Raw genomic sequence first — 24,505 nt, forward strand, 5'->3', positions numbered from 1 at the left:
TTCGGAGGAGAATGGGGCGTCTAGGTTGTATACTTCCCTGCGTCCCCACCTGCTATTCCTCTTTTGCCACCTCCTTCTAGGGTTTCTGTCGTTGTTACCCCACACTATCTGGTGCCAGAAACGGTCCTTCTCTGTTGGGGGAGCCTCAGCCGGTACTTCCCTCTGTCTCCAGTTAGTCCTAGCAGACTTGGGGGCAGTTCTGGGGTTTTCCTTTGGCCCTCTATTCCTCAGGCTTTTCCTGAGAGCAGCTATCTGGTAGCTGGACCCATTGTGGTAGTCCCTCTCACAGGTATCTACCTCCATTGGCGTGACCTGTAGTTCCTGTGCCCCACTTGCTGCCTTTTCTAGGGCCAGTGCGAGCTGTAACACCTGCCTGCAGTCTAGCTCCGTTTCTGCCAACAGGCGCTTCTGTATTGTGAGGTCGTTTATGCCACACACTAACCGGTCTCGAAGCATTTCATTTAACGTCGGGCCGAACGCACATTTTTCCGCCAGCCTTCTCAGGCGGGTCAAGAAATTTGTGACTGACCCCGTCTTCGCGCTTCGCTGTGTAGAATCTGTACCTACGCAAAATGAGGGGTGGTTTTGGGTCATAGTGCTCTTTCACCAATTCTGTTACTTCTTGGAAAGAATACGTGTCCGGCGCATCAGGTTAAGTTAGACTACGTATAATGGCGAAAGCCGAGGGTCCGCACGCCGACAGCAGGATAACCCGTCTCCTTTCGTCCGTAATTATATCATTGGCCCGGAAGAAGTAACACATTCTCTCCACATACTGGGACCAGTCCTCAATAGTCGGGTCGAATGCATCTAACCTCCCAAAAAACGGCATTTTTGAAATAGCAAGGCTTACCCTCCAAGTGCGGCATCTGGTCTCCGCAAAGTTCTTTGTTTACCTCGTCGCCACTGTAATAATCCACAGGAGGCAGGAGTCCCGTCACCACACCAATATTTATTGCCAATAACTAGATACAAGAGCATCTCCAAACAGTGCTGCTAGCATTCCAGTCAACTTAAGACTGGAATCGCGCCCATAGAAATGTTTGTTTGAATCGCGCCCTCTGTTTGTTGCAGACCAGTAAGCCAGTTGGTGAAAGTTGATTCCGGCACCAATCTTTTCTCGTTCTTACAGAGTGAAGTATTACAAATATGCACCTCAGGCTCGAGGAGCCGAATAGTCACTCCTGCTCCTCATTTGTGTGTTCCGAATTCAACCACTCCACAGTTTCAGTAAGTCTCTTTTTGTGTGTTCTTAAATGCAACCCCATTTAATGGCCTCCATCTGCATATGATTAAACACAATTGATAATCAATTAACAAAGTTAACTACTGAGTTAAAAGTAAATTCATATCTACAGAAACGTATAAATCTTGGTTAAACTTTCATGTCATGAACAGTATTATTTCAAGCCCTTGATTTTTAACCTTAGCATTGTTGTATAAAGCTAAGGCTCACAGCTAATCAAAGGTGAGGTAAAATCCAATTTATAAAATAATCTGCCTGATCCTTCTGCAATTGCACTTCTTTTAAACAGAAGAATGCTCCGAAGTTTCTGGGATATTTACTTCAAGCCGAACAGAGCATTTGTTATAAAGTATTCATTTACAATAAGAAGTCTTAAAACACCAGGTTAAAAGGGCAGCACGGTGGCGCAGTGGTTAGCATTGCTGCCTACGACGCTGAGGATCCGGGTTCGAATCCCGACCCTGGGTCACTGTTCGTGTGGAGTTTGCACATTCTCCCCGTGTCTGGGTGGGTCTCACCCCCACAACCCAAAAGATGTGCAGGCTAGGTGGATTGGCCACGCTAAATTGCCCCTTAATTGGAAAAATTAATTGGGTACTCTAAATTTATAAAAATAAAAAAAAGTACCAGGTTAAAGTCCAACATGTTAGCTTTTGGAGCATTGCTCCTTCCTCAGGTGAATGTGTGCGGAACTTGGCTATAAGTTTCTGCTCAGCGATTCTGCGTTGTCGCGCGTCCTGAAGGCCGCCTTGGAGAACGCTTACCCAGAGATCAGAGGCTGAATGCCCTTGACTGCTGAAGTGTTCCCCGACTGGAAGGGAACATTCCTGCCTGGTGATTGTTGCGCGATGTCCGTTCATTCGTTGTCGCAGCATCTGCATGGTCTCGCCAATGTACCACGCTTCGGGACATCCTTTCCTGCAGCGTATGAGGTACACAACGTTGGCCGAGTCGCACGAGTATGTACCGCGTACCTGGTGGGTGGTGTTCTCACCTGTAATGGTGGTATCCATGTGAATGATCTGGCACGTCTTGCAGAGATTGCCATGGCAGGGTTGTGTGGTGCCATGGTTGCTGTTCTGAAGGCTGGGTACTTTGCTGCAAACAATGGTTTGTTTGAGGGTAGTTTTCTGCAAACAGACCATTGTTTGCAGCAAACTACCCAGCCTTCAGAACAGCGACCGCGACACCACACAACCCTGCCATGGCAATCTCAGCAAGACGTGCCAGATCATTCACATGGATACCACCATTTCACGTGAGAACACCACCCACCAGGTACGCGGTACATACTTGTGCGACTCAGCCAACGTTGTCTACATCATACGCTGCAGGAAAGGATGTCCCGAAGCATGGTACATTGGCGAGACCATGCAGACGCTGCGACAACGAATGAACGGACATCGCGCAACAATCACCAGGCAGGAATGTTCCCTTCCAGTCGGGGAACACTTCAGCAGTCAAGGGCATTCAGCCTCTGATCTCTGGGTAAGCGTTCTCCAAGGCGGCCTTCAGGACGCGCGACAACGCAGAATCGCTGAGCAGAAACTTATAGCCAAGTTCCGCACACATGAGTACGGCCTCAACCAGGACCTGGGATTCATGTCTCATTACATTCATCCCCCACCATCTGGCCTGGGCTTGCAAAATCCTACCAACTGTCCTGGCTTGTGACAATTCACACCTCTTTGTCTGGCATCTTTGAATTTGTCTATATTTATGTTTCTGGAACAAACCTCTTCATTCACCTGAGGAAGGAGCAGTGCTCTGAAAGCTAGTGTTTGAAACAAACATGTTGGACTTTAACGTGGTGTTGTAAGACTTCTTACTGTGCTCACCCCAGTCCAACGCAGGCATCTCCACATTTATAATACAAAACATCTTGCTGCCTTATTTTGCCTGACTGCTCTTTGGCCTGTAAGCTCAATATTGAGTCCACAGTGTATTATCACGTTGTCAAGGATACAACAGACAACAAAGTAATCTCAGCATTTCCCAGAGCTGTACATTGATCTGCGCAATGAAATCAAAGTATCTGCCTCTCATTTTTGAAATTCCAAACATGTATAGTCTGAGAATATTTGTGTGCTGACGTGTGCTCTGTGACATGTCAGTATAGCAAATCATGAGCAAACTATTTTTGTTGACTATGCTTTTTTCTATGCCTCTTTTTCTGTACATCTTTGATAATTTGACATTGATTTTTTAGTCTCTATATTAATGGGAGAAAATGTATTCATGTAATTGTTCTGTGTTGTAAAATATGTAATAGTTCAGCTGACACACACCCACATTAACACACAAGTGGTGCTTTCAGTGAACTCTTTCTACAGGGATCTGGCATCTACAGAGGGTTTACATATTAATGACACAACAGGACAATCTGTCTCTCTATCTTTGCCTCAAAATTTGATGCCAACTTTCTTTATTTTCCATCCCATATCTGCATGTAAGAATTCCCAAGGATATGTGACTATGACAAATTCTCTTGTATCAGAACTTGCCTCTATCACCTGGCAAAAAGAGAATGGGCTGGACATTTACTCGTGCAATGCTATGGAAAGACATTACTTTGCATCAAATGAGCGTGCAAAACTTGGAGATTCCTCTCATCCGCTGGATTCCCTCTGATATTCGGTGCTTCGGTGAAGGTTCTGTAGATGAGGGCATGTCAGTAGTTGGAAGGTGTACCTTTCCATGTCATGGCTGAATGCTTAAATACGGAAGTTTCATTTTGAGTGACAAAGAATTGTTCTACAAAACCATAAGATGTAGGAGCAGAAGTAGACCATTCAGCCCATCGGGTCTTCTCCGCCATTCAATGGGATTCTCTGATCTATGATCTATGATTTATGATTGTGACTGATCTGATAATCCACAACTCCACTTTCCCACCTTATCCCCATAACCCTTGATTTCCTTACTGATTAAAAATCTGTCAATCTCAGCCTTGAAAATACTTAATGGTCCATCCATCTGTAGTAAAGAATTCCACTACCCTCTGAGAGAAGACATTCCTCATCATCTCTGTCTTAAATGGGCAACCCCTTAAACTAAGAATATACCCTCTGCTCCTAGACTCTCTCACAAGAGAAAACAATTCATCCACATCAATCCTGTCAACCCCCTGAGAATCCTATATGTCTCAACAAGGTTGCCTCTCATTCTTCTAAACTCCAATGAGTACAGGCCCAACTTACTCAACCTCTCATAAGAAAATCCCTCCATACCCAAGACTAAACCCACAAATCTTCCCTGAACTGCCTCCAATGCCATTACATCTCACAGGGGCATGCACTGGAGCTAACAACTTTGTCTGCACCCAATGGAGTTGGGGTACTGGTCACGTAGATTCTATGTATTGTCATGTGAGAGTGCCTTTAAGAAAAGTGTGTGTTATCAAATGTCTGCAGTGATGTCATTGTGTGGGTGGAGCTGGAATGTGATTTTGCTTTTTACTTTTGTTTTGAGCTGGAAGCTCTTTTTGGCTCCGTGTTTTAGTTTTGCCATCAGTTGGAGAGCTGCATTCAAACCAAGCAGATATATTTTGGCCTCTCTCTTCATGCTAAAGAATGTTTCCAGATCACTTGATGATTTCAAAGTAATACCTGTTTCTGTAAGGAATGCAAACCTACGGTCTTTGTTAAAAAGGGTTTTTTTGACTTATGGATGTTGTTCAGAAAGGGTTACTATAGAGTACTTTATCTTTTTTGGGGTTCAATCGCGCTCAGGGCAGCAAAAAATTGGAGGGAGATCCGAAGGGGAGGTAGAGAGCACAGAGTCTCACTCTATGCGGATGATCTGCTCCTCTATATCTCGGACCCACAACGCAGCATGGACGGAATCATAGCGCTCCTGAAAGAGTTTGGAGCCTTCTCGGGCTACAAACTCAACATGAGCAAAAGTGAGATCTTCCCAGTACACCCGCAAGGGGGGGGGGGGGGGGGGGGGGGGGGCAGCACTAAAGAGGCTGCCGTTCAAACAAGCCCAAAATAAATTCCGCTACCTGGGGATCCAAATAGCCCATGACTGGAAAGGGATCCACAAATGGAACCTCACCAGCCTGACGGAGGAAGTTAAAAAGGACCTGCAAAGATGGAACACACTCCCGCTCTCCCTCGCGGGGAGAGTCCAGACGATCAAAACGAACGTACTGCCCAGGTTCCTTTTCCTGTTTAGATCCATTCCGATCTACATCCCCAAGGCCTTTTTCAAAGCGCTGGACAAACATATCATGGCGTTCGTATGGGGGGGTAAAAATGCTAGGATCCCAAAGAAGGTCATACAAAAAACAAAATCCAGGGGGGGGCTAGCCCTCCCGAATCTACAATTCTACCACTGGGCTGCAACAGCCGAGCGAGTAAGGGGATGGATCCAGGAGCCAGAAGCCGAGTGGGTGCGTGCGGAGGAGGCCTCCTGCATGGGAACCTCCCTCCGGGCCCTCGCCACGGCAGCACTCCCATCCCCACCCAAAAAACACTCCACCAGCCCAGTGGTGACAGCCACCCTCCAATCCTGGAACCAACTGCGGCAGCAATTTGGCCTGTACAAAATGTCGGACAAGGCTCCCATCTGCAACAACCATAGGTTCAAACCAGCACTGACCGACGCCACCTTCAAAAGGTGGAGGCAGGACGGGGGGACACTGACAGTCAGGGACCTATACACGGACGACAGGATCGCAACACTGGACGAACTGACAGAGAAATTTCAGCTAGCTGGGGGGAACGAGCTACGGTACCTGCAGCTCAAAAACTTCCTACGAAAGGAGACAAGGACGTACCCACAACCGCCACGACAGACACTATTGGAAGACCTACTGGACGCAAGTATCCTAGAGAAAGGGAACTGTAGTGACATGTATGACCGACTGGTAGATAGGGACGACACCGTACTGGACGCAACAAGAAGGAAATGGGAGGACGACCTGGGGATGGAGATAGGGTGGGGACTCTGGAGCGAAGCACTGCATAGGGTCAACTCCACCTCCACGTGCGCAAGGCTCAGCCTGACGCAACTAAAAGTGGTACATAGAGCCCACTTAACGAGAAACCGTATGAGTAGGTTCTTCCCGGAGGTGGAGGACAAATGTGAGTGGTGCCAGAGAGGCCCGGCCAACCACGCCCACATGTTCTGGTCTTGCCCCAGACTTGTGGAGTACTGGACAGCCTTCTTCGAGGCTATGTCCAAAGTGGTGGGGGTGAGGGTGGAGCCATGCCCGATAGTGGCGGTCTTCGGGGTTTCAGACCAGCCAGATCTATTCCTGGGGAGGAGGGCGGACGCCCTTGCCTTTGCCTCCCTGATTGCCCGCCGTAGAATCCTGTTTGGCTGGCGGTCAGCAGCACCACCCAGAGCTGCAGACTGGCTGTCCGACCTCTCGGAATCTCTCCAAATGGAGAAAATCAAATTCGCCATCCGAGGGTCGGACGACGGCTTCCACAGAACGTGGGAGCCATTCATGCAACTGTTCCGGGACCTGTTTGTGGCCAACGTACATGAGGAAGAATAGCCGGGTGGCCAAGAACCAGGGGAAAATGGACGGGAATCGGGGGAAGGTAGCCGGGGGGAGGGGGGGGGGGGGGATACGGGCTCGGTATGGGGGTTTGATGGCAAGCCAAGGCCCAAAACCAAACTATAAATAAATGCCTATAAACATGTGCCTCGGCCATATTGGGGAATGTAAAATATGTATGCTGGCTAAAGGGGGCGGCCACAATTATTGTTATGAAGATGCTTACCTGTAAATATTCATGTTAAATTTTTGTGTTTTCCTTTTTTTTTCTCTCTCTCTAATAACTTGTAATTTGTCATATATAAAATATGAAAACTCAATAAAAAAACATTTATAAAAAAAAAAAAAATCTTTTTTGGGGTTATCAGTGTTGGTAATTGATAATAGGTTTACTGTATGTTTAGAACATAGAACATACAGAGCAGAAGAAGGCCATTTGGCCCATCGAGTCTGCACTGACCCACTTAAGCCCTGCCATCCACCCTATCCCCCTAACCCAATGTCAACATAAAATGTTTATAAAATGTCAACTGGATTCATAGAATAAACATTGTTTTATTTTTTAAATACTTTTAGTTCTCGTTGCATCACACCTGTAAATTGGGCCCTTGTGCTCCCCATAACCAAAATCTATTAAACGCTGTGGGTCAGGTGAACTCCGCGATATACTTTGGCGTTCTCTAAACCCTGGCCCATAATAGTATCCTCTACCCTCACGAGCCTGGCCCCTTTCACTCCTTCCTTTTGTAACAGGAAGCAATGGCAAAAATTCAGTTACATATTAATCAATTTGAACATGAAAAAGAATTAAAGCAGCTGGAATACGAAATGAGGGAAAAAGAAAAAGAGAGAGGAAAGAGATAAAGAGAGAGAGGAAAGGGAAAAAGAGAGAGAGTTTGAACTTCAGAAAATGGACATGAAACATGACAGTCAGTTAAAATTGGCAGATGTAAAAGGAAATGTACAGTTTGAGGATAGTGATGAGGATAAATAGAAAGAGCTTCATAGTCGAAGGCTTGGTAGGGATCTATTTAAATATGTCCAAGCATTGCCAAAGTTTGATGAGAAGGAGGTAGAGGTTTTTTAAATTTCATTTAAGAAGATGGCTAAACAAATGAAATGTCCACAGGACATGTGGGTATTACTGATTCAAACAAAGCTGGTAGGGAGGGCTAGTGAAGTGTTTGCATCACTATCAGAGAAGGTATCTGGGACATATGAGGAGGTGAAAAAATCCATCTTAGGTGCATATGAACTAGTGCCTGAAGCCTACAGACAAATATTTAGAAATTTAAGGAAAGAACCTGGTCAAACATACATGGAGTTTGAAAGGCTTAAACAGAGTAATTTTGATAGGTGGATAAGGGCTTTGAAAATAGACCAAACGTGTGAAGCTATCAGTGAAATTATACTTTTGGAGGAGGTTAAAAATGATGTAGTGAGAACTCATGTGGAAGAGCAGAGGGTTAAAACTGAGGTTAGCATCAGAAATGGCAGATGATTATGAACTAGTTCATAAACCAAAGCTTGGTTTCCGACATCAGTTACAGCCTGTGAGGGATAGAAACTGGGGAAAAGAGAAATACTCAAGTGGTAGAGGTAAAGGAGATCTGATGGGAGATAATAAGGAGAGTGTACCTCAGATTAAAAAAGAAATCCAGGAGGGTGGAAGAGAAATGAAAAGTGTCAAATGTTTTCACTGTAATAAACTAGGCCATGTAAAGTCACAGTGTTGGTAGTTGAAGAAAAACACTGGGAAGGCTGATGTGGTAAAACAGGGTAAGACTGTCGGTTTGTTAAAAGTGGTAAAGGAAAGCCAAAGTGAAGCGAAGGAGGTGCAAAAGATTGTACAGACTGATCAAGAGGTGACGGATAAGAAGGTGCCAAATCTCTTTAAAGAATTTACTGGTGTGGGTAAAATTTACTCATGTGCACCAGAAGGAGTAGGTGAAGATGTCACAATTTTAAGAGATATAGGGGCTAGGCAATCATAAATGGTAAGAGATGAGGAGTTATGTAGTTTGGCAGGAATATTGCCAGAAAAGTTGGTAATATGTGGAATTCAGGGTGAGTAGTTTCATTATCATAGAATCATATAATTTACAGTGCAGAAGGAGGCCATTTGGCCCATCACGCCTGCATCAGCTCTTGGAAAGAGTACCCTATGTCAGCCCACACCTCCACCCTTTCCCTGTAACCCAGTAACCTCACCTAACCTTTTTCTTTGAACACTAAGGGCAATTTATCATGGCCAATCCACCTAACCTGCACATCTTTGGATGTGGGTGGAAACTGGAGCACCCAGAGGAAACCCACGCTGACACAGGGAGAACATGCAGACTCCGCACAGACAGTCACCCAAACCGAGAATCGAACCTGGGACCCTGGAGCTGTGAAGCAACTGTGCTAACCACTGTGCTACCATGCTGCGCATCGACATTATATAAGGTAAGGTTTGAAAGTCCAGTGAAGAGTGGTGAAGTGGTAGTAGAAGTAATAGAGAAACTATCTTGTCCAGCAATACAGTTCATCTTGGTAATGATATAGCTGGATCACAGGTGGGAGTGATGCCTACTGTGGTTGATAAGCCAGTGGAAAATCAGACAACTGAAGTGTTGAAGGACGAATATCCTGAGACTTTTCCCGATTGTTTGGTAACAAGGTTGCAAAGTCACAGGTTAAGACAAGAGGAGAAATCAAAGAGTGAAGATGAAGTTGAAGTTCAATTATCAGAAACGATTTTTGATCAGATGGTTGGAAAAGATCAAGAACAGGTGGAGGATGAGACGGATATTTTTAATTCAGGAAAATTGGCGGAGTTACAACAGAAAGATATAGAAATAAAATGGTTGTATCAGAAAGCATACACGGAAGAGGAATCTGAGTGCATACCAGAATGTTATTGCCATAAAAATGATGTCTTGATGAGAAAATGGAGACCTTTACATATGCAGGTGGATGAAAAGTGGGCAGACGTTCATCGTGGTATTGCCGGTGGGGTAGAGAAAGGAGGTGTTGCAAGTAGCACATTAGGTACCAGTGGAAGGGCATTTAGGAGTAAGGAAAACTCAAGCTAAACTCCAAACCATTTTATTGGCTTGGAATACATAAAGATGTAATTAAATTTTATCAATCTTGTCACACATGTCAAGTGATAGGGAAACGTCAAGCAGTGATAAAACCAACGTCTTTAATACCCTTTCCAGCATTTGAGGATCCTTTTACAAGGGTCTTAATTGATTGCGTGGGACCGCTTCCTAAAACAAGTGGGAATTAATATCTTTTGACTACAATGGATGTCTCCTAGGTTTCCAGAGGCCATTCCAGTACACAATATTACAGCTAGAAAGATGGTGGAGGCGTTACTTAAATTCTTTACTAGATATGGACTACCCACAGAAATACAATTGTATACAAGTGGAACCTGACCAGTCTGTGGAGGAAGTAAGAAAAGACCTTCAACGGTGGGGCTCACCCCACCTCATGAACGTACTGCCAAGGTTCCTCTTCCTGTTTAGATCCATTGCGATCTTCATCCCCAAGGCCATTTTCCAAAATGTAGACAGTCAAATCATGACGTTTGTGTGTGTGTGTGTGAGGGGGGGGGGGGGGGGTTAAGAACCCGAGAATTACTAAACCGACACTGCAAAGAGGAAAAGTCAAAGCTTGGCCTTACCGAACCTAAAATGCTGCCACTGGGCAGCAAAGGCAGAAAGAGTGAGGGAATGGGTACAGGAACCCAACACAGATTGGGCACAAATGGAGGAGGCATCCTGTAAAGGAATGACCCTCCGGGCCCTGGCCACAGCAGCACTCCCATCCTCCTCAACAAGATACACAACAAGCCCAGTGGTAGCGACCACACTGAGAATGTGTGCCCAGCTGAGACAGCACCGGGATAACCAAAATGTCCCCCATTGCCCCCATCTGCAGCAATCACAGATTCCCCCCAGCCATGCTACATACCACCTCCAAAAGATGGAGGCGGGACGGAGGCACACTGACAGTCGGGGACTTCTATGTAGGGTGCAGACCGGCGACACTGGATGAACTGACGAGGAAGTGGCAACTAACAAAAGGACTGGAACTGAGACACCTTCAAATAAAGCACTTCCTCCGCAATCTTCGGGGTATCGGAGCAGCCAGAGTTACACATGGGGAAAGGGGCCATCGCTCTTGCTTTTGCTTCCCTAATCGCACGCCGGGCCATCCTGCTCAGCTGGCCATCGGCAGCACCACTCAAAGCTGCAGACTGGCTCGCTGACCTCCAGGAGTCTCTCCACCTGGAGAAGATCCGAGGGTCAGAGGAAGGCTTCCTAGAAACTTGGGGGCAGTTCGTCGGCCTGTCCCAAAACCTGTTCAAGGCCAACTGCGGAGAGTAAGCCAGGAAAAAAAAGATAGATAGGGAATCAAAGGACTGCGCAACCCGAGGGAGCGGCGGAGGCGGGGGGGAGGGGGGGGGGGGGGGGAAGGAAGATGGGGAAACCACAAGAGAAGAGGAAGAGTGCTGAAGCCAAAGGGGGGGAACGATCCAAAGGGCAACAAAATGTACAGAGTTAGTTAAATGAAGGACAAAACAACCCTTTGTAAAATAAAGTAAATTAGCGCGGGTAAGAAAAATGTAATGTATATACACAGTAACTTTTTATAAATATGAGAAAAGCCAGTAAAAAGATTTTCAAAAAAAAGAAATACAATCGGATCAAGGATTAAATTTTACCTCAAGGTTATTCAAAGAAGTTATGGATAGTTTAGGAATAAAACAATTTAAATCAACTGCGTACCATCCAGAATTGCATGGAGCATTAGAAAGATGGTATCAGACATTAAAGACAACTTTGAGGGCTTATTGTAAAGATTATCAAGAGGATTGGGATAAAGGAATTCCATTTGTACTGTTTGCAATTAGGGACGTACCTCATGAGTCAGCCAAATTTAGTACTTTTGAACTAATTTTTGGTCATGAGGTAAGATACCACTTAAATTGATTAAGGAAAAATTAATGAGTGAGAAATCGGACATTACATTATTGGATTAAATGTCAAATATTAGGGAATGATTAAATAGAGCAGGGGAATTGGCGAGACAGCATTTAATAGTTGCACAAAATGTGATGAAAAGGGTAGCGAACAAGAAAGCAAAAGTTTTTAGTTTTGCCAGTGGAGATAAAGGGCGCGATTCTCCGCAAATGCGGCGAGTCGAAAAGGCTGCCATGTAACTGGCCGTAAACTCCGCGGTATTCGGCCCATCGGCCAGCGGAGAATCGCTGTTCGCCGTAAAAAACGGCGAGCAGCGATTCGTGTCGGGGGGCGGCCGGAGGGGGGGAGAATAGCGGGAGGCCGTGAAAATTGTCGGGAAGGCCCTCCCGCTATTCTCCGACCCGTCGTGGGCAGCGGAGAATCGCGCCCAAAGTTTTAGTATTGTTACTAGTAGGTGAACCTTTAAAAGCAAGGTTTCGTGGACCTTATCAGACTGAAAGGAAATTAAGTGAGGTGAATTATGTGGTAAGAACGCTAGATAGATGGAAAACTAACCGAGTGCGTCATGTGAATATTCTGAAAAGGTACTTTGAAAGGGAAGGAGAGCAAAAGTAGGAGGTTTTAATGATTCTAACTCAAAGTGAAGAACCAAATCCAGATGACTGTGAATTTGACATACCTCAAATTAAATTGGAAAACAAGGATGTTCTTTAAAATTGGGATAAATTGTTGAGTTACCTTCCAGAGGAAAAACAAACTGACCTGAAAGAGTTATTGATATAACATGGGCAGGTTTGTGGAGATGAGTTGGGAAGTACTAAAATGGCTATACATGATGGAGATGTGGGAAATGCTGTTCCAATCAAACAACATCCATATAGACTTAACACTTTAAAATTGGCACAGGTTAACAAAGAGATTGAGATTATGCTTAAAATGGCATTATTGACGTGGGTTGCAGCCAATGGAGCTCACCCATAGTGATGGTACCTAAACAAGACGGTACCCAAGGTTGTATCTGGACTATAGAAAGGTTAATGCAGTTACAAGTATGGACTCTTATCCTATCCCACGTTTGGAGGATTGTATTGAGAAGGTGGGAAATCAGCTTTTATTTCCAAACTGGTTTTACTAAAAGGTTACTGGCAGGTACCTTTATCCGAAAGGGCAAAGGAGATTTCAGCTTTTGTGACTCCAGATGGTATATACCAATTCAAAGTTATACCATTTGGCATGAAAAATTCCCCACCCAATTTTCAACGGTTAACTAACAAAGTCATTTCAGGATTACCCAATTGTGCGGTATACATCGACGATCTGGTAATTTTCAGCCAGACATGGACAGAACATTTGAAACATCTGATGGAGTTATTCGATCGACTTCAGGAGGCGGGTTTGGTGATAACCCTAGCCAAGAAGTGAATTTGGAAAAGCCCAAGTCACTTTCCTTGGCCATACAATCGGACAGGGTTGAATGGTCACACGGGATGTGAAACCAACAGTTATTGAGGAGTTTTCAATACCCTCAAGACGAAAGGAAATAATGTGATTTCTTGGCATGAGTGGATTTGATCCAACATTTGTGCAAATGTTTTGTAGCTTGATTGCTCCACTGATGGACTTGCTGAAGAAACGTCAAAAATTTCAGTGGACAGCGGACTTTCAATAGGCATTTGACAGCCCTGAAAGCTGTGATAACCAATGCTCCTGTGTTGGAGAATTGCAAGGGACTCTGTGATCAGATTGAACGAAAGTATCTGACTTTAAAGAGACATGCCGATGCCAAGGCACAGAGAAATGGATGGATTGTGCAGAGATCTTCTTGTTCAAAGAGACTGTCAATCGAGAAGGATTTCAGTTGGAAGAAGAACAGGAAAAAATGGACTATATTATTATACCTGTTTGCCTGTGTTGTTTTTTGAAACGAAAAAGTATATTTACTGTGTGCATTTATTAAAGGATAGTGAAAAGGTGAAAAATGAAACCATCTTGAAGTTGATGGTTTATTTTTTTTCTTGGGGGGAGGTGTCATGTGAGAGTACCTTTAAGAAATGGGCGCTTAAGAAATGTACCTTTAACAAATGGGTGTTTATCAGTGATGTCAGAGTATCGGTGGAGCTGGGCTGTCTGTCAGCTTTTTACTTTAGTTTTAGGCTGTTTGCTGCAAGGTGTGTTTTAGTTTTGTTTTCAGTGTTGGAGCTGAAGCCAGTCAAAGCAGGTGTACTGCTGTTCTCTCTGCCATGAAAAGACTATCTCTTGATCATTTGGTGAATTCAGAATTATAAATGTTCCCAGTAGTGAATGCAAACCTAATGTGCTTCTGTTAAAAGGTGTTTCTTTTGTCTTCTGTTGTCTTTTGTTTGGGAAGTTATTAAGCATTACGTAGTGTTGTATTCTTTGGGGGTTGTATTTGAATTGATGTTCACTGTATGTTTTAAACAGGTTAACTTGAGTTCATAGAATAAACATTGTTTTGCTTTAAAAAAAATACTTTTCCATTTCTGCTGTACCACACCTGTAGAGTGGACCGTGTGCTCCCCATACCTCAATCTATTAAAAGTTGTGGGTCAGGTGAACTCCATGATACACTTTGAGGTTCTCTAAACCTTGGCCCATAACAATGACAATGTAGTTGACAGCCGATATTTTTACTGGAAAAGTACCAGAACAGCACTGAATCACTTTTATAACATGGTGTATACAGGTAATGCAGTGGTGCTTTTCTGTATGATTTACAGTAGCTCGTAAACAAATTAATAGGTGGGAAAAAACACTGATTCATGAAGCTGCCCACTGACTTGCTATCACCCCTTGTCCTACTGCCTAGGACAAGTTTCACCCCCTGGGTCCCTGAGATAGAAATGTTCACCCCCCCCCCCCCCCCCCCCCCCCCCCCCACCCCCCAGCACTAATCCTTTAACTTAAGGACCACAAAATTCATATACATATATATATGTATGTATTAGATATATATATATAAACACAGAAAATAAATTGTACTCTCCATCACTTAAACCTTATTGACATTCCGAAGGGGGATGGGGGAGTGGGGGGCAAAACAGACTCTGCACTTAACATTTTTATCTTCAGAAATTAGTGGGCCATAGTTTCGCTGGAAAGTTGGCTTGTGTTGCTGAGTAAACATGTTAAGTGAAGGAATGTAACACTATGTTCTGTCAACAGGAATGGCAGCTGCTGACTGGCTCCAGCAAGCTGTTGCCACATGCAGAACAAAGACAAAGTCAAGGTCAAAAATGGAACAAACTGCCAGGGATCTACATGCTGTAGAAATATATCAGAATTATTGAAGTTGGGGGTTATTCCTCCAGGCGGTAGAGTAACTGATGCATCAGAAATCACATATGAGCAAATGATTCATTGCTATAGTTCACTTGGTGGTTGCAAAATTTGATTCCATCGCCCACTGGCTTTGATATTGTGAGGGCCAGGTGAGGTAGAAATAGCACAGGGGCCATTCTTGGCATGTTGAAGTACACCCCCCCCCCCCCCCCCCACCCCCACCCCCCAATTGATCTCCATGTTGTAGGGGCTGGAAACACAGGTGTCCCTTCCAATGCCCGGAAGCATTCAGAGTGAGCAGATTATGATATCCGTCAGTCTTTTAATGCCTGACATTTGATCTGCAATGTTGGACCTCATCATCCCTGTAAACACCCTCTGGCTGACACTGGGTTCAACTGCACAAGGCAGCCCCCACCAACATGATTAAAAGGAGTTAGTGGAAGTTCAATGCTCATGGAGAGATTCACAGAAGTTCTGTAAGTGAGAAGGCAGAGATGCAGGAACTTTGGTAATAGTTGTGTTCAACTCTGCCTTGGAAGATCCCAGTTGCTTCCAGATATGGGGTCTGTAGAGGTAGACCCCCTTAGGCTTTAGTACCACTAGTAAATGGAGGACAGGCTTGTCGCTGAGCAGTTACATTTCGATTTAATAATAATGTTTATTCATGTCACAAGTATGCTTACATTAACACTGCAATGAAGTTACTATGAAAATCCCGTAGTCGCCACATTCCGGTGCCTGTTTGGGTACACAGAGGGAGAATTTAGAATGTCCAATTCACCTAACAGCATGACCTTTGGGACATGTGAGGTGAAACCGGAGCACCCAGAGGAAACCCACATGGGGAGAATGTTCAAAGTGGTGGGGATGAGGGTGGAGCCGTGCCCAAAAGTGGCTATCTTCGGGGTATCAGACCAGCCAGATCTCTACATGCGGAGGAGGGAGGACACCCTTGCCTTTGCCTCCCTGATCGCCTGCCATAGAATCCTGCTCAGCTGGCAGTCAGCAGCACCACCCAAAGCTGCAGATTGCCTGTCTGACCTATTGGAATTTCTCCAAATTGAGAAAATCAAACTCGCCTTCCAGGTGTCGAAAGATGGCTTCCTCACGACATGGGAGCCATTCACCCAACTGTTCCGGGAGCTGTTCCTAGCCAACAAACCAAAAAACAGATAAACAACTAGCGAAGCACCCAGAGGAAACCCACATAGATACGGGGAGAATGTGCAGACTCCACAAAGACAATGACCCAAGCCGGAATCGAACCCGGTCCCTGGCGCTGTGAAGCAACAGTGCTAACAGTGGGCAGCATGGTAGCATAGTGGTGAGCACTATGGCTTCACAGCGCCAGGGTCCCAGGTTCGATTCCTGTCTTGGGTCGCAGTCTGTGCGGAGTCTGCACGTTCTCCCCGTGTCTGCGTAGGTTTCCTCCGGGTGCTCCGGTTTCCTCCCACAAGTCCCGAAAGACGTGCTTGTTAGGTAATTTGGACATTTTGAATTCTCCCTCTTTGTACTTGAACAGGAGTCGGAATGTGGCTACGAGGAGATTTTCACAGTAACTTAATTTCAGTGCTACTGCAAGCCTACTTGTGACAATAAAGATTATATTTTTAAAAACACTCTGCTACTGCGCTGCCCACTGTTCTGCCGTGCCACTCATGATGTGCTGGCTCAAAATTGGCAGCACCTATGCAGGGTGAAAGTATCATAGCTACTGCTGGGAGAGGGAGCATTCACCAAATCCTGTTCTGGGAATGTATGCACAACAACTTCAAATGACCAATAGCAGTCAAGACAACTGTGGCCCTCAATCTCTATGTCGGCAGATCCTTTCATATTGGAGCAGACAACATCACCAAGTTTGCTTGCATCGCTGCATCTGTGTGGTCATAAAGGTCCTGTACAACAGGAGAGGGGACTTCTCTGTCTTCTCTGCAATTAGAAAGAAGTAGGAGAAATATGGCTTTGTCAGGATAGCGGGCTTACCTGTGGCAATGGAACCATCGACTGCACACATCTGGGATTGTGCGACCTGTATCTCAGTAGAGAGATATCCTGAAACTACAAATTTGGAGGCTCCAATGCTCACCAGAGTGTCTCCTGATTTATTAGTTGTGTCATTCACCTGGTCATCGTGAAGGTGCTGCCCTAACGTGCAGGACTTTGAGGCCTTCCTCATATGGAGGAAGAAAAGAGAGGAAGTGAGGAGGCAGTTGGCACATCAACTGTCCAAACATACTGTCCAGGAGCATCTCATCAGACCCTGATTGCTTGCTCAACACATTTTCGTCTTACCAGTCATCCCAACATCCTCAGACAAAATGCCGAAATAAAAAGACACCATAAAGCAACCATTCCATCTAAACATTATCCTACAACAGTTCCAATAATACATACAATATCAAACAATTTGTTCTTGTGCATTCCAATTGTGTCTATCTTCAGTAGCCTTTGCATGTCTTCATTCTCCTACATAGTGCTACCCTTTGCTGGTCTTGAAGGACAAGCTTCAGCACCATCTTGGCACATAGGTAACAGTCTGTGCTGGCTGGCAAAGGCACTAGCCAAGTGGCAGTGTGGGCGCATCAATAGCCGTCATCTTGAAAGAGGACAGTGGGTTTGTGCAACATGGAGTCACTGCCACTCTCTGGGGCAACATGTAGATTTCTGTACTAAGTGAGACCTTCCAAGACCCTTAGAGAACTGCAGCCATGAAGTTAGCAATCTGAACCAGTTTACTAACAAGCTGGCAGATATTACAATAAGCAGGGGTCTTATAATCTCATGTAGCAATCAGATGTTGGGTAGATTCGCTTTGTGCAGCAATGGGAGCTGAGAGGTGCAGACTAGCTTTAACTGGGGTTGGAACTGCAATAATCCTGTCTCCCTGCTGATCATACTACCAGTAAGGATCATGTTTAGTGTTAGGCTACACATGACAATGATAGAAATGAGCAGGTATCACTTTGACTGGGTGTGTAGTAAAGTGTTATGACCTGTGAGGGCATGTTTCACAACTCATCCTTTCTTTCCCACTCCTTGGTTGGTTGTAACAGATGGTTTAATTATTTACAAGGTTGAAGGTATTAATTTCATGTTTGTGTTTCATCATTTGTGTGATTGCAAAAACCTCAGTCTGAAAAACATTCTTGAATTTAAATACAATGAGGTTATTGTGCTAAAAACTACACCCAGGTAAGGATATAAAGATATTTAAAAGGGTAAAATTACGTCTCAACTCTCGCAACACACACAAATAAACATATGCACACACAAGCATGTAAAATTACAAATACACAGTAGGAAGTTACTTTTTGGCAAAATTAAAATTCAATGGCAAAAGGCAACAAAAAAAAAACAGTTCACTTGTTATAAGCCCTTCGCTTGAGTCTATCTTTTGAGGCAGATCTCTTCCATCGTAATCTTGATGTAAACTGTAATTTCTGGAGACCGTCGCTTTTTTAAATGTAATTCATCTTTTCCAATAGTTGATGATTTTTTACCTGAAGTTACTTTTGATAGAAATCCTCTATATCTGAAGGATTCCAGACTGTAACATCTTGAGAGAGAAGGGAAAGAGAGTAAATGTTACCGCTCTATTGGCTGATTTCTTCTGTCTTTTTAGCAGCTTGAATGTTGTAATAAATGATATTTCAAGATGGTTATTCTGGTCACATGACATCTTTTCCCATAATGATTTCAGAAGGTAATTGATGACCTCATATCTGGACAGACCATGGTTATTGATTTAGGGGACTCATTTTTTTAAATCACTTCTGAATGAACCATTCTTCCCTGTAATGAACGAGAAAGGATGCCTTCCAACCACTTTTTCAGTAGAACTTCTATCTCTGGCAGAAAGGTAATTTTATAGAAATGAAAATGGTAGGAGCGAGTACAGCTTTGGTTCACCTTTGAAGTAATTCCTGACATCAGAATGTGTGAGGATGTCTTGGCATGTCCTAATTGTAATCCATGGTGGAAACTTCTAGAAGCTTACCAATTTGTAATACCAGGCATGTTAGTTGTCCTATGTCAGCCTTGAAGTCAGTATCTTTGTTTGTTTTAAAAAGAAGTCAATTTTGCCTTAAGAGGGTATGTTAGGCAGGGGGGATTTTCTGGCAAGTCTCAAGCAACTTGAAAAATGTAGAGTCTTATCTGATTAGTTCCCAGCTATTCAGTTTTCCTCACTCTCATGGTTAATATGATTTAGTTAATTACTCCTAATGATTTCTCAATTAAACCTTTTATCTAACTTATCTATAGCTAAGTGAGCGGGGTGGGGAGTTGCCGGAGATGCAAGCCGTTTACTGACATCTTCAAGGATAGTTAAAACGTCAGCGGGGGGGCGGGGGTGTATAGGGGTAAAAACAGGGGAGGCAGGGTGGGTGGAAGGGAACGGGGGGTGGGTGTTGGAGAGGTTGGGTGTTATTTATTTATTATGAGACTTCTTGTTTGTTTTCCTTTTTCATTGTATTTCATGTATATACACATATAAATCCGGGAGAGAGAGGGCTCAGTTCGGGATGGGGCTCCGTCCGGGAAGGGTGGGGGTCGGTCCAGGTTGCACCATGATGGCGAGTGGGGTGGGGTGGGCACGGAGGGGTGGGGGGATCATAGGTACACCCTCTAAATGTGACACTTGGAAACCCAGAAGTTATGGGCCAATATTATCTTGGACTCAGTCACATATCCTAATTTTTTAGGTCAATATTTTTACACTTCTAAGTGTTGAAGTTTTAGCGTTGAGGAATGCAACACAATGTAAATCTATATGAAAGCAGATATAGCATACACAGAAAATGATACCTTGTTATTAACAGTGTGATTGATTGGGCTTGGAGGAAGTGCGGTGCAGATTCATCAAAATTATACCAGGGCTAAAACGGTTCAATTATAAGGACAGATGGAATAAACTAGCGTTGTAGACCCTTGAGTATAGAAGATATATTGATGTTCTAATTGAGGAGTTTAAAATTATTTAAAGATTTGACAGGATAGATAAAAACTATTTCCTCTGGTGGGAATGTCCAGAACAATGGGCCACAACCTTAAAGTTAGAGCTAGAGGTGAGTCAATAAGCATTTAGGAAGGAGTCTAGAACAACACTATTTTAAAAGCTGGTGAGTCAAGGGGCAAAATTCTCCGACCCCCAGCAGGAAGAGAATCCCCCAGCACGCATGCGCCAGTGGTGACGTCAGCGGCAGCTGATGCACTTGCGCATGCACAAACCGGCGAAGGCCTTTCGGCCAGCCCCAGCGCCAGGCGACGGGCGTCAAAGGCCGTTGTTGCCGGTTTTGGTGCCAGTCGGTGTGGTGCCAACCACTCCGGTGCGGGCCTAGCCCCTCAATGTGAGGGATTGGCCCCTAAAGGTGCGGAGAATTCCGCACCTTTGGGGAGGCCCAACGCCGGAGTGGTTGGCGCCACTCTGCTACGCCGGGACCCCCCGCCCCGCCGGGTAGGGGAGAATTTTGCCCAAGGTCTTTTTTTAAAATAAATTTAGAGTACTCAATTCAATTTAGCGTGACCAATCCACCTACCATGCATATCTTTTGGGTTATGGTGGTGAAACCCACACAAACACGGGGAGAATGTGCAAACTCCACACAGACAGTGAGCCAGAGCCGGGATCGAACCTGGGACCTCAGCGCCATGAGGCAGCAGTGCTAACCACTGTGCCATCGTGCTGCCCTCTGTAGAGGCAACGTCAATTGAAATTTCAAAAGCTTGTTGGATTTTTATTAGGCAATAAGTGTTATGGAACTGGCACAGGTAAAGTACATTAGGTTACAGGTAACCATGATCTAATTGAATGCCAAAGTAAGCTTACATTCCTGGATGGCGTGCTTTGGTTCTTTTGTGATAACTGAAGGGGTATAGCTCAGTGGTAGAGCATTTGACTGCAGATCAAGAGGTTCCGGGTGCCCTCTTTGATCCCTTTGGTTCTTTTGTGATTTACCCTAAACCTCATAAAACACCTTCATAGCACTCCTCTTTTCTAAGTTAACCAATCTTGTGATCTCTCTGATAAAGACAGGGTAGTTTTAATGTTGCCCACTCATTGACCAACCATAGACTCTTGCAACTAACATCGAAGATTTCACAATATTGGTTGTGAAGGCCTTTCAAGCTATTTAATCTTACCCTTTCAGTGTACAGATCTGGGCTCTTTCCATTTCCTTTCAATTGTTTCATTCATTAAAATCGTGTTTCCTGAACTCAATCAATCATTCCAGTGACCCAATGCAAATAAATATTTCCTGGGGTCTGTCCGAACCCTGATCTTCATTCTATCGGCCCCAGGCTGGCTTCAGACTGGCCATGGATGTGAAAGGACTGTGTTACTTATCGCCGACTTCATTCACCCCTACCCTTTTTTTTGTAATAAACATCTTTTTCCTAAAACGTCTCTCATATTAGCAATAACAATTAGCAATTGTGCTGAGAAATGAGTGTAATATCAAGGGAAATAATCTTGTGAATTAAGCTAAAGAATCCACAACAAATGGGAGAAATCTGCATTCTATTAAAATCATTTAGGCCAATATACAGAAACTGGTTAGAATTGTGTGATTTATCTATTTAATAGAGGTTTGTTACACGAGAGCTCAATATAAAGGCATGCAGTGACAAAAGGAGAGAGCTATGGAAGATTTGTCTTCATCTAATCCATGGCAAATAGAAAAGCACAACATACCATTTCACTTACTAACAGTGCCTATAATTGAGTTCAGTACAGATAAAGAAGATATTTCTGTTTTATGATGACATAGCACTTCACTTGCAGTTATTACTGACGACTCAGAGAATGTTTTAGTTTGCCCAATCTCGGAAGCTAATGGACAGACCATGCAGTGATTTCACGTATTAACTCAGTTCACATCCATCCAACTTTTATCCATTTTGGAACAGATGCATATTGGGATTAGGTGGAGGGTGTGTTTCCAAGTAACACACATGCATCGCATAGTAGATTAGCAGTAGGCAGGCTCCTCTTTCACTTATATTGAGTGTTTCTAATTTGATCAGAATTATCTCAACTATGTTTTAAGATAAGCTGGAATGGGGACAACTCCTGCACTACACTATTGTTGCTTTTGTAAACCAGCATAGCATGACACAAAAACATTTTTTGTACCCAATCGTATAATTGAATTAATGGCATGGAATTTTAGCATGAGAGGACTGGGAAATCAGACTTGCCCAATTTCGGCAGACTCGTGTTCAATTTTTGCTGATTTGGTTATTTTTTTTAAGGTAATCAAAGGCCAGCGCTGTCATTTCTGATGAAAGCGACCATGATAAAATGGATTTGGTTTAAACTGTGTTTAAATTACGTGAATTCCTGATCTTCTCCTTGGGAGTGGGCTGTGTACTCAGCAACCCCAATTTAAACTTATGACAAGGGCCCAGTGATGTTCTGGCCTACAGGAAGTGAGCACTCAAAACTCAATTGCTGAATTTTCAATATTGCAAGGCAACTTGTGTTGTTGGCCTCACAAAGAGGTTCAGGGGTTTGTACGGCTGAACCCCAACTGTTTATTCGTAAAGCATAACTATGTACATATAGTACAAAGACTAGCCAAAACTATGAGCTAACCCTATGCTTACTTCAACACAAGTCTCTAAATCACGTCTACTTCATGTCCAAAACTGTCTGCTCTGTGTGCGGGTCACATGTTCCTGTGAGACTTTACATCACATTGTGGGCGGTACTGTTCTCCAGTCCCAATTAACCCTTGCTATGCCAAACATCCTTTTGCTAAACTGGGTGTTAGATTGAATGCTACTCTGATATCTTAATGGAGGTGGAAGAAAATATATGTGAGGTAATAATTATAATAATAATCTTTATTAGTGTCACAAGTAGGCTTACATTAACACTGCAATAAAGTTACTGTGAAAATCCCCCAGTCGCCACACTCCGGCGCCTGTTCGGGTCCACCAAAGGAAAATTCAGAATGTCCAATTCACCTAACAAGCATGTCTTTCAGGACGTGGGAGCAAACCGGAGCACCCGGAGGAAACCCACCCAACACGGGGAGAACGTGCAGACTCTGCACAGGCAGTGACCCAAGTTGAAGTCAAACCCGGGACCCTGGTGTGATGAAACAACAGTGCTAACCACTGTGCTAGGGTTTCATGTGACCTGCTTTGAACATTGCTGCCAACAAATTTGGCCTGGTTGTTAATTGTTAAAGGGGGTTACTGGCTTTTACTGGGAAGAAAGTGTAACATTCACACCTGTAAACCATGACCAGAGCAACTGTGCTGACTGTGGATAGACTGTTAGTCTCTAGCACTCAAAGGAAGGTGTTAGGGATGTCAAGTTTTGTAAGTGGTTATACTTTGAACTGTCCATTAAAGTATTTTGGGACTTGTGGGAGGAAACCCACGGAGACATGGGGAAAAGTTGTGGAGGTCAGGTGAGAGGGGGTTCAGATTTTTGGGTTTCCTTTTCAGTTTGTTAGTTTCGACTGCAGAAGAGATGCAGTGTTTCCCTGTTTTCTCTGTTTTTATTTTAAAGCTGTTCCAGTGAACTGAAAGCACATTGGGTGTGGCAAATTGCCTTGGTAACTTTAAAGATAAAGTTGTTTTCCGGAACGAGTTTTGAATCTGCTGGTTGTAAGCTAGGTCACAGGGAAAGGACCAGTCCCATTCCAGTGAGATTATAGTGTGCTGGGCCACGCCTTTGAAAGGGATTTTGGTTTTATTTGATTTTGTTACCGAATTGGAACAGCTACTAAGGGGGATTCCTTAAGAGTTATATACATAGCTGATGTGTGTTTTTTCATGTTTGTAATTGATAACAACACTTGATAACTGTTTTATATATGTTAACTACATTCTTATAATAAACTTTGTTTTGATAAAAGTGCCTATGAAATCTGATGAATCACACCTGAAGGGAAGGCTCTTGTGCTCATCCTAGCAAATTCAACAGAAAGGTTATAAGTCAGGTGAACTTCATGATACACTTTGGAGTTTCTAAGCCTTGGCCCATAATAACTGGAAGATGATCCACAACCATTCTTCCCCATGCAGTAAAGAGCAGAACCATGTCTGGCTGAGGGCAACTGCCTTCACCTGCATCGTGCTATCAAGGAGGCAGTTGCTTAGTAGTGTCATCTGTTGGAATCTGACAGAAACAACAGTAGTGCCAATGGTTGTGATGGTTACAGAATGCAAAACATAGAACTTAGAACAGTACAGCACAGTACAGGTCCTACTGCCCACGATGTTGTGCCGACCAGTTATCGTAATCTAAGATCAACCTAATCTACACCCCTTCGATTTACTGCTGTCCAGAGTCGCTTAAATGTCCCTAATGATTCTGACTCCACCACCTCTCCTGGCAGTGCATTCCATGTACCCACTACTCTCTGTGTAAGGAACCGACCTCTGACATCTCCTCTCTTCCTTCCTCCAATCACCTTAAAATTATGTCCCCTTGTGACAGCCATT

At 44.1% G+C, this 24,505-nt stretch overlaps 1 long non-coding RNA gene across 1 annotated transcript; it reads right to left on the reverse strand.

Annotated features, from left to right (window-relative positions):
* Positions 1–1,025: 1,025 nt before the first annotated feature.
* Positions 1,026–24,118, reverse strand: LOC119954620. The gene is made up of 3 exons (XR_005458276.1): positions 23,943–24,118; positions 18,544–18,599; positions 1,026–1,282 (listed from the first exon to the last, which is right to left on the reverse strand). It is a non-coding gene; the product is annotated as an uncharacterized LOC119954620 (long non-coding RNA).
* Between the last annotated feature and the right edge of the window lie 387 nt (positions 24,119–24,505).

The sequence above is a fragment of the Scyliorhinus canicula genome, chromosome 20 (assembly GCF_902713615.1).
Source record: "Scyliorhinus canicula chromosome 20, sScyCan1.1, whole genome shotgun sequence".
NCBI lineage: Eukaryota > Metazoa > Chordata > Chondrichthyes > Carcharhiniformes > Scyliorhinidae > Scyliorhinus > Scyliorhinus canicula.